Below are 14,706 nucleotides of genomic sequence, written 5' to 3'. Positions count from 1 at the left end.
ACAAACATGATTTCTAACCTTAATGTTGTTATAGGAGTTTGTGTAAAACAGAAGTTTTGAAAGAAGTTTTAGAAAAACAGAAATGAGCCTGCATGCTGCCTGAGCCCCACAGTTGATAAATCATTACAGAATTAATTTTAATTACATTTTTAAAATATTGATTAAATAAGCTCTTGATTACATTTTTTGTTTTCTTTATGGAAACCATCTATCTTGGTCTTAGCTTAATTTAAGAACTTCAGTTTAATTCTATATCCTGGCTGCTTTGTACATAAATCAGAAGTTTTATTTTTCCCTCAAAAATGTGAATTGTTAATCAAGATATTTGCTACTTCATGTAGGTAAAATACCAACATAGATAAAAAATACTGCTTTATCTTTTTTTTTCAGTCTAAGGTTTGCAGCCTAAAGACCTAATCTACAAGATCAAAAAGATAAGCATGAATAAAGATAAGCTCTAACAACATACAGACCACTTTAAAATTACATTTCAGGAACATCAAAGCCATTTTAAGTAAATGAAAGTACAAAAGCCCCCTCATTTTTAATTAAATGCTAGAATTACAACAAACACGAAATTAAAACTTTTTAATTATCTCTGGAAAACTCTTTTTGCTGTATCCTTCCCCTCTTCACACTTAAGTCCTAGCTATTCTCAGGCAGAACTAGGAATAAAAATACAGGCAATATCAACCTGGTTCCTTTATGAATAAAATAATCATGTGCTTTAAGGGGAGCTCTCCCCTTTGACTTTCAGAGGATTTAAGGGACCAGAGGCCCTGTGCACTCGAGGAGTCCACAGAGAGAACATTAACAGTGTCCTCTCAATGCACACCCTCCCCGGCCATACCCTGAAGTTCAGCTGGACTTTCACAAGAGAAGCCCACATGAAATCCTCAATATGGGTTTGAAACCATGCATTATAGAAAATTTGTGACACAACTAGCAGCTAATGCAAACTTTCCAGAAACATCTTCTCCATGCTAAGAAACAGTGGCAATCATATCTCAAATACTCGCATATCAACATCACAACTATAAATCTCTTTGCAGCAGACATTGATTAGCAAAATCAAAATTATACAAGGAAGAGCTTGACCTGATTTAATGTCAATGTAATATAGAGTTCCTTGTGCTTGGTAAAAACAGAAACAGTCCAGGCTAGTGATGTGTAGAGTAAGGTGGTTTTGTGCAAAAAACTTCCTTCTGGCAGGAGAGCCAGCTGGCTCATTGCAAGCCTCTTGGTGTTAATCCTGATTTAGATTGGATTAAGCTTTTTAATTAAAAGGAATTCTTTTCCTACATGCATGAGAAATATTCTGATCTTCTCCCAGATCTTTTTTTGAACAAGGACTATTTGATGAAAATTTGTCCAGAACAAAAGGGGAAACAATTCCTTCAACTGCATCTCAGGTAGCTGTTACAAAAAGCTAAAAACAATTCCAGCCCCCTGCTCAGTAATTTGGTCCCACAGTAGTGAGGGATACAATAGATTTGTATTCATCAATCTCTACCAGTGTTTCCTAACCACAATTATTCATTATCAGAAGACATACCATCAGTGAACTTAGTAAACGTCAGAACTGCCAAATGTTACAATGGGTAAGGCAATGTGACCGAAACAAAATACAAAAATAATTCCCCCAGTAAGTCCAGAGAAAAAGGAATCAGGATTCTCTTTTGGTATTTCAAATTCATTAAAATACTTATTTTATGGTGAGAAAGTTGATTTAGCTTTACATACTGCTTTGTTAGCAGTCAGAATTCCACAGGATCCAAAGAGTTGACTGGTTTTGAGAAAAAACCAAACAACCCCAAACCAAATACTAGGAACACCCACATGTGTGGTCAGATTATACTTTGCAGACATTAAGACTTTCAGTGGTCAGATTTTATTTTATACAAGCAAAGTAATCTGCTTCCAACAATAGTCAATAGGCTAAAATCTAGCATTAACCCATTTCTAATAAGGCTGAAACCTGCAGAGCTCTATAAGGCAATAATCCTTTTGCTGCCATTGAGGGCAGAAGTGTTTTGAACTGTCAATACCAATGCACGGATGATACTTTAACTTGATCCTAAAGTAATACTACACAGTCAGCACAGGTATGAATAGCAATGCTAAGACTCAATTTTAAAGAAAAGGTTTGTGAAAACTTCACAGCCCGAGCTCCCAAAGACACTGTGACACTGAGAAGTTCTGTATCCCCACCAGAGGTGCAGGTATTGGTCTGAACTCAGCTTTCCCCAGAGAAGCTGTACAGACATAACATTTCCTTTCTACGCCAGTATGAAAACTACTGAATTAATCTAAAACATTCCCTTTCTATTCTTCACAACTCCATTCATGTACTCGAATTCTGATGTGCTTTTGGTTTAAGTCTCCAGTGACCATCGATGATTTCTGTATACAGTATTTAAATTTTCCTTGCTGTTGCATTAAGTCTCGATCCTCAAATTCCATAAGCCTCAATTACTACTTTTGCATATATGAACAGTAAGGTTTTAAAGTCCATTTCTATGTTAACAAGCTGCAACCATGTAAAGATGTATATTAATATTTGTTGGTAATTCTAATAAAGCATGTATGAAAAAACACCCAAGTCCTCCCCTTCTGCTATATGAAAGGGAAGTTACTACTTTAGAATTTTAAATCAGATATTTTAATCCATTACTAGGGGAGGGGCTACAAAAGCACTACCATAAATTTCTGTGGGAGGATATATTGGTTGATGCAGGTTTTTATAAGAAATGCATTATTTATCTGGGATACTGCAAAGCAAAACATACCACTGGTGAATTCTGAGGACACATCATCACCTTCCAGATACACATTAAATAGTGCAGTTGCTCTTCAGACTAAGTGAGCAGAGGGAAACTTGAAAAGGACGTTTTGTCATGATACAGACTCTCTGGCAACATTGTTACATAAGGAATAAAATAAAATAAATTTTAAAAATAAATAAATGGAAATAAAATAATTTGAACTTTGACTCATGATACTCAGCAAATTTAATTGCAGTGGTTAAAGAGGGAATTACCCATATGACAGTAGTGCTCAGAAGACATCGTATTATGGTAGGAACAATTCATACACAAGTTTGGGCAGAAAAGACAGAGGGAAAGTCAGGAAGCAATAGTCCTCTATAGTATGACATGGTGCAAAGGAAGCTCCATGATGAGTGAACACTGAAAACGTGCATACTCTCATCCTTCAACTCCTCAGTTACTGTTCTATATCTACTTCATCATTTTATCTTCTGTTCCAATTCACAGTTTATCTTTTAAAAGGCAGAAACACTATGGCTGTATGTAAGTTGTAAACACTAACCTCCCTTGAGCATATTAAAATAATTTCTGAAGACTTACTCTTCTACATTCCTAGATTAAAGTAACTTCTCTTAGTTTCCAAACAGCCACCTTAAAATATTTTCACACCTCTTCTGACACCTAGTTCATACCAACTTATCTTCTTCTTTGGAAGGCAAGGATATCTTGGGCTGACATCAATATGCAGGGTTAAAATTGACTCAGGGTAAAAATTCTCACTACGTTTCATACATCACACTATCAATGAGAAAATGGGTCACTTTTCATCGAAGGGAAATTCTGTATCTAAATTCTTGTAGCTCAGGACTTCACATCCCTGTACACTACTAGCCTATAACCAACTGAGAAGAGAACTGTTAAGCAAGATACAGGGTGAACCGCAGTACATATGTATAGTGATTTTTTCAGCAAAACTATGTCAAATTTGAGTTTCTTCTGTCCAAGTGGCCTCCCCTGTGTGTTCCCAAATGTGAACATATTATCCTAATGGTAATTTGGTTAAAGCAGGAGCCATTTATTTCAGAGTCTATGGAAAAGGCCCCTCTCTTGTAGTCACAAGACTGCAACTACAACAGGTAGTAGAAATTTCACTTGACTTTCTATGTGGCACTTAAGAAATATCTGGTACTTTAGTAATTTTGTATGCCCCATGAACTATTTTAACCTGTTTTTCTCTGAAGTACAATTTCTGTAACATATTGACTTCTACGAGCTGTATTTACAATTACTTACTTACAGAGCAAGTTTTATTTCAAAATCCATTTCCTGTTGAACGAAAAAGCACAGAGAGCTGCCACAGCTCTGTTCTGCCTTTGTGCCTTCCAGCTGTTCAGAGGGGGGAAAAGAGCTGGTTTAGGTATTGTGAGGTTTTGTTTTTAAATGAAATAAAGGTGCCTCTCACCACCTTGGAAGCAGAGGAGTTTCTCTGCTCCTCCCCGAGGAGGGAAGCTGCCGGTGCATCTGCCGGCGCAATCCCGTTCCACAGCGGAGGCTGCCGCGCTGCCGGGCCGGGGGACGGGGGACGGGGGACGGGGAACGGGGGACGGGAGCCGGGGGACGGGAACGGGGAACGGGGGACGGGAGCCGGGGGACGGGAGCCGGGGGACGGGAGCCGGGGGACGGGAGCCGGGGGACGGGGGACGGGGAACGGGGGACGGGGAACGGGGGACGGGGAACGGGGGACGGGGAACGGGAGCCGGGGGACGGGGAACGGGGGACGGGGAACGGGAGCCGGGGGACGGGGAACGGGGGACGGGGGACGGGGGACGGGAGCCGGGGGACGGGGAACGGGGAACGGGGGACGGGAGCCGGGGGACGGGAGCCGGGGGACGGGGGACGGGGGACGGGGGACGGGGGACGGGAGCCGGGGGACGGGGAACGGGGGACGGGAGCCGAGCGGCGCCTGCCGGCACAGCTGCTGCGGACAGCAGCGTCTGAGAATAACCCCTGCTTCCAGCCCACACATAAACTCATCCCGTATCTTCGTCCAAAATGCAGCTGAATCCAATGCCTTTCATTTTCCACAGTGGTAGGAGACCCAGTCACTCATGACTAGTTCCAGCTTCGCCACCTGAGATGGAACAGCCCCAGCTCCTCTGTGAAGGGTCACGCTGTGCAAAGCACACAGCCACCGAGGCAAACCATAGGAAATCAGCTTACCCACTGGAAACAGCTCTGACTGGAAACAACTGAGCTGCAAAAACACACAGAAATTCACCTTTCAGAGCCACTGAAACAACTGCAGCAAACATTCTTGGTGAAAGAAAATTCACCATGGATATGAAACACATTTTTTTCAGGAAATGAGAACTCTTAATAATAATTATTTAGGCTATTACAAAGCTAAACCTCACTAGGCTGAGCACCATTCTGCCTCTCGGAGGAACTTTCAGCCCAATTTGGAAGTCACAGACAGCATCCTGGCTCATTTAACACACAATACAGCTGTCCTTAAAATTGTCCTAAACTGATAAATATTAAAATTATTCATTATGTTAATTTTATTATTCACATTACCATTACATGTGAAAGTAGGAAACTCTCAGGCAGTACAGGTACATTAAGATAACTTGATTGCGAAGTTTTTATAAAGAAAAGCAACAATAATTTACCATTTATCACAGAACAGTTTGGGTTGGAAGGGGTCTTGAAAGGTTATCTAGTCCAGCTCCCCTGCAATGATTTACAGTCAGTTGTGCAAAAATCAAGACTGATGTGATGACGAGCATGAATAACACAGGTAAGGTTTTTTTATTTGCTGTCTTGTTTTCTCACCATACAGGAATGCGTGGTTCCCATTACCAAGTCCTTCCTCCCAGGGGAAGGATAGAAATCTTCACTGTAAAACATGCTGACACACATCTTTCAAAAGCTAGCGTTTTAACAGTTTTATTAATTAGTCTAAATCACCTGAGTTCTCAGAATTAAAATTATATCTGTTACAATAAATGCTCCCTAATCTAGTTGTCACTAGCTGAGAAACACACTGCAGAGATCAAAGGGGTTATCAACTAAAAAGCATTTCAGCAATTTGCCTGTTTCTGTTGCCTACCTGAATCTAAGGATGTATTTTATTTTTTTTATTTTACCATAGTAGTACAACTATGCAAACCTTTCTTTTAAAAAATATTAGAAAGATGAGGCACTGTCTTTGCTAATTAGTGGAAATTTTTGCATCAAGAAAGCAGTCTTTAAAATGAGTTCTGCATCTTCAAAATTATATGAAGTATTAATTTACTAAAATAATTAGTATGTACAACAATCACTTGAAAGCCTATGTCCTGCTATAGGACATTTCCATTGGGCAGCAATCTGGACTGCATTATAAGACACTATTATACATGAACAGATGGAAATCATAAACTGATATTTAGCTACAGATTTCCTGTCAGAAACTTATATAAAAAGAAAAGAAGGAAATATGCTTAACATTTTCCATTAGCCAACATCAAATCACTGAAAAAAACAGAGGCATCCATGTAATGCCTATGAAACAGCAACCTATTTTAATCCATATCTTTTCATGTTCCTTACATACCGGATAATCTTATTTGTGCCTATGTTTTTATCCTTAGGCACACAATATAGGATCAAAACCAATAAACTACCCACAAAAGAACACATACACATTTCAGTTACAGTTAAAAATTAAGACTTCTCAGGTTTGAATTCTTTTGGCTGAAATCAGTAGAAACCGCTGAAGCGCTACAGAGCTTCACAGATTTGTCAGAACTGATTATTGTATCACAGGCCAAAAATGTATTAAATTTTCCCATTATAAGTTGTAATGAACTGTCTTGGCTAGAATAGCAAACACATTGTTTATATCATTCAGATATGAAAAACTCCAGTCGCAAAGATTAAGGTGTATCACTAAAAACTACTATGAAAATAAACTGCTCTCTTTGTTTCAGGGCAAAGTAATATCAGCTGTTGCAATCAATACAACTATTTTGAAATACATTATTGTCTTGGATTGCACTTAATCTGAACCTTCTGCTTCACTGCCAGGAATTAAAAAAGAAAAGTAATTATTAATGCTATTAAAACCCAATACAGAGATCATCAGTTGCTGGACATGCCATCCAAGAGGAATGGGGAGTATGGGAGATAAGGTACAGCTGTCATCTGGATCATGGGAGCTGTATTTCACAACTGATAAAATTCATAACTTCAGCTACCTGGAAACTAAAAATCTCCAAAATATTTCATAAAACGTCAGAACACATGAGGTACTATATGAATGTTTCCTTCTGCATGTAAATCAATAGTAGCATAAATTTTTAGTCTGCACATAGACTGAATTTGCTATTTTCTTCATGAATTTACCAATGAAAATAAAATATTATGGAATATTATTATTCTACACATTCAGCTTCTTTAATTTCATTCTCCTTCTGCACAAAGACAATACAGGCAAAGGAACATACAGACTTCCTTCTATTTCAATACTCTTAAGAGACAAACCAACCTTCAGGATCACTGATGATCTCCAAAAGGATTTGAATATTGGAGGGCCTTACTATTAATTACTCCAGGCTAACAACAGTTAGGAATTCAGGCACAACCAAGACAACATACTTAATTCCCCATTTCACATAGTGAATTCATGAGGTCAAACTGCATTAAATACAGGGAGGAAGGAAACTAATTGAAAATAAAAAAATATGTTTAATTTGGCTATCAATTAGAGTATGTTGTGTTATTCCACACTCCACTAAAGAGCCAACACTTAATCCAGAATTTCTTATTTGCATGTAAATTCACATATAGTTGCATTAAAGTTCAAAAAGTCTGTGTTATTATTTACTGAGAGCTGGGAATAGTCTGCACAAAGTAAACCTGGCAGCTCACAGTTATCTCAAACTTACCCTTGAGAAGGGCACTAGAATTCTGCAATATTTGTCTGGACACAACTAATAAGCCGAGTCATTCATAATTAACAATGTTCTCCTTTAATTTACATTATGCAGCTGAGTAAGAACTTGTCTATTAACCCAAACTGGAAAGAAGGAGTCTGAAGGTTTACTGAATACCACCATTAAGACACAACCACAGTTCTAGTTAGTGAAGTTAAAATAAAAATAGCAATAAAAAAAACCCCTAAAAGGGTGGGAAACCATCTTAAGGGAGTAGAAAAGTATACTGCTGTACACTACAATGAAAGAACAACAGGCACTCTTGCTGGTTAACCAGATGCACTGGAGGTAAAGAAGTAGTGCTACTTTCAAACAAACAAAAAAAAAAATCCAGCAGTTTCAAAAGCTTTTAATTTTTTTTTTTAGGTAGCTTTTAATAGACTTGAATGGGAACACTCTGAGGCCAGAAAGCAGTGAGCAGCCTGAGGATCCCATCTTCCAACCATTAGGCTTATGCAATCTACTGCCTCAGCCTTTTTTCTATGTCTGCTGTATCAAAGAATAAACACAAATATTTGTTTATAAAGCCGCAGGAATTTGAGGGGAATGGGCATGTGGCTTTCTCTATCAGAAGAATGATAGTCTTCATCTATCTTTTTATATGTAAGGCAGTTGAGATAACATTAGGTCTTGTCCTAATGGATTTTGTTTTAGTATCTTCCAGCTCAGAGGTAATACAACATGACATACAAAAGGCTTGTGAACAGGCTGAGAACACTGGGGACATCACTTCAGCTCCCCTTAAACTCCCTCCAAGCACAAACTTCTGCTCTACAGAACATACCTATTATTATAAAATTACTCAAGGTATTTCTTTGTCCATTTATTAGAGACTGAATAGTAACCAAGAATACAGAGTCACTGTTCTACTCAGAGGTTTACTAGCATGCAGCAATACATCCAAGTGAGGAACCAGAGGATCTTCCAATACACTTGGCATTTGTGCTGGCAGCCACAAATAACAGTAAACAAGTTTTTTAACTGGAGACCTGTGAACTAAATGGGAAGAATGTATCATCCAATTCCTTTCTTCTCAAAGCTTTGCCACTGGGAAGACAGAGTACTTACTTCTTGTAGGGGAAAAAGGACCTGGTACTCAATTGTAGTACACCCTAAAACAAATCCCAAATAAAAAAACCCCATCCAAAGTAACTCCCTGCCATCAACACCAAAAACTGCTGATCAGTACATGATTATGCCAAGCACTTCGTAATGAAGTTCACAGTTGTGAGTTCCCAGCTATGACGGCCCTACTTGCATTCTGTTCACAGCTATCAGGGTCTTCTCAAACACACCTTGTCACCTCTCACTGGTGTCATTTTGAGCACCAAGCCTGCAGCTGTTCAGTTTCCAGTGTCAAATCTCCCCAGCACTTCCCAAACCCTCTGAAGCTCCTACTCCTCTGTCTTAAACAAACCCAAATGTTAAGATGCCCATATACAAGTTGCCATTGCCTAGTTTCCATTAACAACTACAAATAAAGTAGCAGGAATAAAGCAAAACACTTAGGAATAGAAACACTATTATTCTTATCTAAGAAAATCCACATTTGTCAACTGATGCAGAAACAGTCCCCAGATTAAGTCAAGGGCAGTTGAAAGACACCTCCCCCAGGTCAATTACACCTATAGAAAATAAACAAAAATTATTTTTTTATTTCAAGTAAGAGTTTTGTTCTAGTTGGCATTTCACAAATTCTACCCCTTAGCCAAATTTTGCTACCTCAACTTTGTTAAGTTTATTCTGCTTTAAAACCCAGCAGGAAAATTAAACCCCTTCAAGCTGTCTCCTATCCCCTGCCTCCTTCTGATAGTGGAGGAAACACTTGGAGAGATTATAAGATGCAATCACAATTTAGTGAAAAACTGTAATAACCACAACAATATTAATAAAAGTGTACCAAAGAGTGTTTTTCCCCCAAAAGGGGGTTCACCACAGAACAACCAAAAATGCTTCCTGAAGACAGCGCTCAGTGTGGTTTCCCAAAGGCAAAATGGTGACTGGCCCTATGCTGGGCCTGCAGTAACGGGAAAACAAAACTTAACTTCCCCCAGCCCCAAAAGAGCAGGAAGAACCTGGTGGGACCCAGCATGGCTCAGACCAAGTCAGCTGAGGGCAGCACTGGAACATTCGGCGCTCCAGCTGTGCTTCCAGCAGCTGCAGCTGTGCCTCGGGCGGCTGCCGGCCTCTCCCTTTTCTCTTGCTGGGAGCCACATCTTGTGCTGGCCGGCGCTGCCCTTGAGCCCCAAACCACAACCCCTGCAGCTCAGAGAACAGGAGGAGGCAGCAGCTGTGGAGAGGGCTCAGTGCCCCGGCCTGGCGGCAGCTGGCTGACCCAATGCCTCAGAGCCTCCCCGGAGCCCGACCTCCTCCTGCACACACCACCCGCGTGGGTACGGAGCTCACAGCGCTGGCAACTCCAGCCCTTTTCTCTATAACCACCATAATGCTTCACCAGGAATTTACCTCTGGAAATCCATATACACTTCCTGAAAAAAATCTCACTTTCACCCTGAAGAAGCTGTGAACACTAGACAAACAGAAATCACTTGGAAATATTTCTTCTTAAGCTCTCTTATATATGTCAAAGTCTAAATAATCACTGCACTGTGTCAAAGAAACTATTTGGGCTTGTTTCAGTTGCATTTGTTTTCTGCTCCATGCTGTATTTTTAGAGATTTATCTCTCAATCCAAGTCAGTCATATGCATTTTTATACCTATATTTTGCTACAAAAAAAAAAAAGAAAAAAGAGAATGAAAAACTCTTTTACAGAATAAAACATTGATATTGCAACATGCAGATGACTAATATACAGACTAGGTGCTTGAAACAGCTTCTACTTCAATCATCATTTCCCTATTCAGCTATTCTGTAAAATGAAACCAACCCTTGACTGACAAAAAAATACAAAAATGTCAAATTAAAGGAGTTTTTCAGGTTCCAGACATGTAATATTCTGTTGCTTGTAGTGCTGGTCTATAATTATGCAACACAGATATAGCATACTTATGCAAAATAAACTTACACCAAGGGATCAGTTTCTCCATTCTTGAATTGCAGAGACCCAGCACAATCTTACAGCACCAAAATCAGAACTTTGAGTGGAAAAAATTTTGTCATAAAAAAATTAAATATGCTCATGTATATTTGAAAGAACATGTTCAAGACACTAGAATTCTGATTTCAAAGTGAAAATAATCACTCTTCTGTCTCTCACAAGGACAGCCCATTTTCAATATCTATTTTGGAATCAACTATTATATATCAGCTTGCAATGTTCTTCCCAGCACTGAAAGAATACAAAGGTTCACAACAGTGAACTGTTAATTCATGTCCCCTCAGAAAGAATCTGGACAATTAAAACATTGCTGTTCCTTCTCAAAACAAAACACACCATCACATTCTCATTATATAACTTCAACTAATATGTACGTTTTGTACACCATTCAAATTATCCATAAAATCAAACCCAGTAATAATCTTTATGAAGCTGGTAATTAAACTTGTGCTTTACTTTCAGAGTGTCTGCTTCCTTCAAAGTATTTATAGTAGAGGTGATAACAGATGCCTCCTGCTCTTGTTTAGCTTTCCTAAAATTCCAGATGCCAGCGCAGTATGTGTCAACTCCTTTGGCCTCTCAGTTACTGTAAAGTAGAGCTCAGGCAGACACACAGCAGAGCCTGAGAAGGACCATCCCTTAAGAGGGATGAAGAATGGGCCATATGTCTGCTCCTCCTCAGCCTTACCTCCCATCTTAGCCTCCTGCCACAAACCTATCTCCATCAGTGGCTTCAGCCAGTATGGTAAACCACAAACAGGTGACAGAGTTTTCAATGGAAACACAGCAAAGAACTGAAGGAAACCAAGACTGTTGCACATTTTCAGTGGCTGTATTGAAATATAACAAAATTCACCTCCTAGGGACAACGACTGATTCTCAGTTTGATCCTCTTATGATTTTTCCTTTTTCTTGAAAGCAATGGACATTCTGGAAGAAAGGCATTTTGTCTAAATTCTCTGATGCTATGGAAATGTCATAGTCATCAAGAAGAAAAGGTTGGGACAGTAAAATTCAGACCACTATTTGTTTTGCATAAAGGCAGCTGAAAGAAAAATTGGTATTTTCTCAGTAAATTCATGAGCTTTAATCAAACAATTCACAGGAATAAAGTCACTACACATAGATGAGTATTAAAAAGAGAAAGCAAGTTCTCATTGCTTTGCTATTACTGGTATCAGTTCCTTTTTTTCCCCTGCTGTTGTCCTACAGCTGTACACACAGACATGCTATTTATCCAAAAACAAATGAATTGTGCAAGGTTACTGCAGAATAAAGGGTCCAGTCCAATGGTCTGAGTTTTAACACTAGTAACAGATGACTTACCTCAGTCAGAGGCTCATAAAAAACTGGTTTCTACCTATGTGAACCAAGTTCGGGGACAGAATTGCTTCATACAGTCTGTATATGAATTTTATGACAATTGAACACTGTGAGATAGTTAAGAGTACTGCATTAACTGAACCCACAGGAATGACACTGAAATTTCAAAGCAGGCCCAGCAGTACCATTAGGGGCACAGTCAGTGCAAAGGGATAAAAGATGCTTTCACAGAAACAGGAAAATGACCCATTGGGTTTTTTTTTTTAGTCCTCCTTTTCCTATAGTCTCATCTTTCTCACTTTTCCATTCTACTTCCCTGTGCTCTGACAGATCATCTTTTGGCCAAAACATTCCAGGGAGCCAATACACATTTCTCTTACCACAAGACCTCCCGATTCCAGAAAGGTGAATGCTAACTTTTGGGCAGTCAATTAATGAAACCAAGAAATACGACACTTTTGGAAAATGAAGAGAAAAGAAAACAATCAAAACACAAAAAAACTAACCCAACATAAAAAAAAAAACAACATCAAAATTATATAGCAAATACAGGTTGCCTGTGACTGACATTTTAATTAAGAGTGTCACAAATTATTTTCTTACGCCTCCTTCCATAATTTTTTTATACAAAATACCATTACAAGTAACAGAGGCAGTAAACAAATGAGGTCTGGCATCACCTTGTCTAAAAATAACTATTTCTACCTCTATATATATATCTCTGTTTCTTTTCAGCTTTAAGCTGACTAGGTTTCTACTTTAACAATGGAGAGAGGAAACAAAGCAAAAGGAAACAAACAAAAAAAACCTGCTTTCTTTAGGATGCAAGTCAAAAATTGTCAATGATCTTTATAAGCACCTGTTACTTTTTGGTTCCAAAGAAAAAGTGGTACCAAACCAGCAGAAGATAATTATGACTCCATGAAGAGCTAAAAATGGATCTTCTAAATTAAAAAGGTTAAGTAAGATTAGGCAAGGTTCAGGTAATGGCTAGCAAAAGGAATAAGTTATAAAATATCAATCTATAAAACATTGTAAAAAACATTTAATATAGAACTCGTAGAAGGGATAGTTACCATCAGTATTCACCATGACAGCAGCTTGTAGTTTAAACTAGTTGTTAAATTTGTATTAGACGTGCACACAGTAAAAATTAAATTTAAGACCTGCCCTTTTCCAAATGTTAAGAACAAGTACTTGATTAACATTATGTAAATGCATTTCTATTTTGATCATGACCAAGCAGAAAATGTTCATTAAAATGCAAACACAATATGCTGAGAAACTGTCAGTCCACCTCTTCTGCAAATTATTCATTAGCAGTCAGGCACTACATTAACACAAATTCCTATGACAATAAATACACATAGATCTGAAGCTTAATGCAGGATGAAATGACAGAAACACTCACATTTTGAGTGGCTTTAAATGTGTAACTTTAATACACTGCTACATAAAGTTTCATGACTAGTGATGGCCTGATTTATATTTTGTGAAACAGTATTATTTGATAAGATAGAACTTTTTGGCTGTTCCCCACTAACACTATTAACTTAGTCAAGTTTGTAAAACATTCAGATAAAAACTCCTGCATATTTACATTTTTACACAATAAACACTAAACTACTGCTAGAGTTTAGTCCAATGTTTACTCTGCACTGGAAACAGAAATCAAAATTAGTGAATATGCTTATAAAGATTAAATAGACAATGTGCTTTTTCATAGCTTTAAATTAACATTATGCCAGTTGCAAAACAAGTATTTCAAAAAGTAGCAGAAAAATAAGTACAGGTTTTCGTTTGAAGTTGGTTCTTGTAAAAATCTTCATAGATGTGATCAGAGAAGCCATTTACCACACCAAAGGAATCTACACAAATACTTTTTAAAGCAGCTCCAAAAGGATGGCACTAAGTTTTCATGTTTCATAAAGCAGTGATTCCTTCCCTGCTCCTTCCTCCAGCTACCCTCCCAGATTCCACAACTGGGGCAATAATCAGTACTTGGGCTCAGACCTCAGTTGTAGTATCACAGTTCTTTGTAGCCCTGACTGACACAAAAGAGCAGCTAATATTTCAAGAATAATGTCCTGAAATCTTATTCAGGTTTGTTTCTCAGAAGAAAGACTTCAGCTGCACACCAGAATGCACATTTTATTTTCTATTTTCTCAACAGAAATGTTTTGTTAAATAGCTAGATAGGATTTATTTTGCTGCAACATCACCTTATGCCCTACTCTGATACTAATGCAGTTTTCTAATGTGCCTTAAATTACCTGTTTGGGCACTTGACACTGAGGTAGTTGTGCAAAAGGACACTCTGTGCTAGGTTTGAATCTTGCATACTGCAGAGGGTCAAGATAGCAATGAATTATCTACTCAGTGTAGATAATTCAATTACATTATTGCATTGCATACCTTATCAAAATCTGTTTAGTCCCCAGTGTCCTTTGAGAATGACAATAGGCATGCAACTATCAGTAAAATAAAAATCAGCTGTTAAAAGCTTACCTTTCCCTACTTATTTCTCTGGTGTGTATCAAATGACACAAAATTATATACTTGGGGGTAAAAAACCA

The 14,706-nt window shown here is 38.3% G+C and overlaps 1 protein-coding gene across 1 annotated transcript in view; it reads right to left on the bottom strand.

Moving 5' to 3' along the window:
- The window catches only part of HS2ST1 (heparan sulfate 2-O-sulfotransferase 1), a 77,949-nt gene that overhangs the window by 29,409 nt on the left and 33,834 nt on the right, over window positions 1–14,706 (bottom strand). The gene's annotated exons all lie outside the window — the stretch shown is intronic.

This window comes from Lonchura striata, chromosome 9, assembly GCF_046129695.1.
Source record: "Lonchura striata isolate bLonStr1 chromosome 9, bLonStr1.mat, whole genome shotgun sequence".
Lineage (NCBI taxonomy): Eukaryota > Metazoa > Chordata > Aves > Passeriformes > Estrildidae > Lonchura > Lonchura striata.
Note: the sequence above shows the minus strand (reverse complement) of the source record. Positions and strands in the feature narration are given on the sequence as shown.